The 1,070-nt window shown below is 32.8% G+C and overlaps 1 long non-coding RNA gene across 1 annotated transcript in view; it reads right to left on the minus strand.

The window, feature by feature from the left end:
- Positions 1–6: 6 nt before the first annotated feature.
- Positions 7–1,070, minus strand: part of LOC106455995 (uncharacterized) — a 5,797-nt gene continuing 4,733 nt past the window's right edge. Inside the window, exon 3 of the long non-coding RNA XR_001290191.1 lies at positions 7–81. This is a non-coding gene — a long non-coding RNA (uncharacterized LOC106455995). The remainder of the gene's footprint in view (positions 82–1,070) is intronic.

A 1,070-nucleotide genomic window follows, 5' to 3' on the forward strand; every position in this document is an offset into this window, starting at 1 on the left:
TCTGCACAGAGCAGGTCAGTGTCACACTGCCCCCTACTGGTATGATTGTGGTTCCTGCTGTCAGCGTGGCCCTGGGTCTATCTGCAATTAATTTACAGGAAAATGTAAAACAGATTGTCACTTGTCTCAGGAAGAAATTTCTTACAGTACTGATCTCACTTTAAATATTTACTCTTAGTAGAAATGACTAATTACTCTGCACGTGACTTTGGGCTGTGTTACACAATCAAACTAGCGCTGATTTACTATTTATAAAAAGAGAAATGTCAGATAAAACATTTTTAAATTTCTCACCATATCTGTTTCCCTTTTCATTAATATTTTAATAGTTTCAGTGCACTGAATAACAACCTTTATTTTTGTTGGAGTCTGTTGAGTGTTATCATGAATTTTCAATGTAAAATGTTATTTAACAGTTGTCATTGAATTATTTAAAATGGAAACATTAAATCAATGAAAATAACTTTCAGTCATTTTGAATGTTTGTATTTTGTCATGGATGGCCGATCATAAGTGTTCAGTGCAACGTGTGCTATCTTCCTTTTCCCAAACAATCATTTTGAATATGTTTTTGATAGTAGTTAAAAATACTAAAACACTACTATTAATAGTTCTATTTTAATATAGTACTGTTAAAATTAATTAAAATTTAATACGGTAGTAGTAAAATTACTTTATAAACTCTGATAAGGACAAATAATCTGGGTATAAGAATAATAAACCTCTCCCACACTCCAGAAGAAATGAAAGATGCCAGTCAGTCCACTGTAGGGTTGCCAACTCCCTGAAAAATAAATAAGGGACACCTCGTGGCCAGGGCCGGGCAACCCAGTTGTCTTCACCATTCCCAGTGTGGTAGCTCTTTTTTTTGTGTGTGAAATTTCTTTTTTTTTTTTTTACCATTTGACTTGAATTTGATTTAAGCAGATGCATATTCTTTGTGATATGACCATATGGGAAACAAATGATCATTTAGCCATTTATTTTTAGCTCAAAATGACAACATTAACACAATAAAACAGGTCTCTTTCTTAAACAGAAGCCTGTCATGCTAAACTTTTGAGAATATA

This window comes from Pundamilia nyererei, unplaced genomic scaffold (assembly GCF_000239375.1).
Source record: "Pundamilia nyererei isolate P.nyererei 1_Seehausen unplaced genomic scaffold, PunNye1.0 scaffold00753, whole genome shotgun sequence".
In the NCBI taxonomy this organism is placed as follows: Eukaryota; Metazoa; Chordata; class Actinopteri; order Cichliformes; family Cichlidae; genus Pundamilia; species Pundamilia nyererei.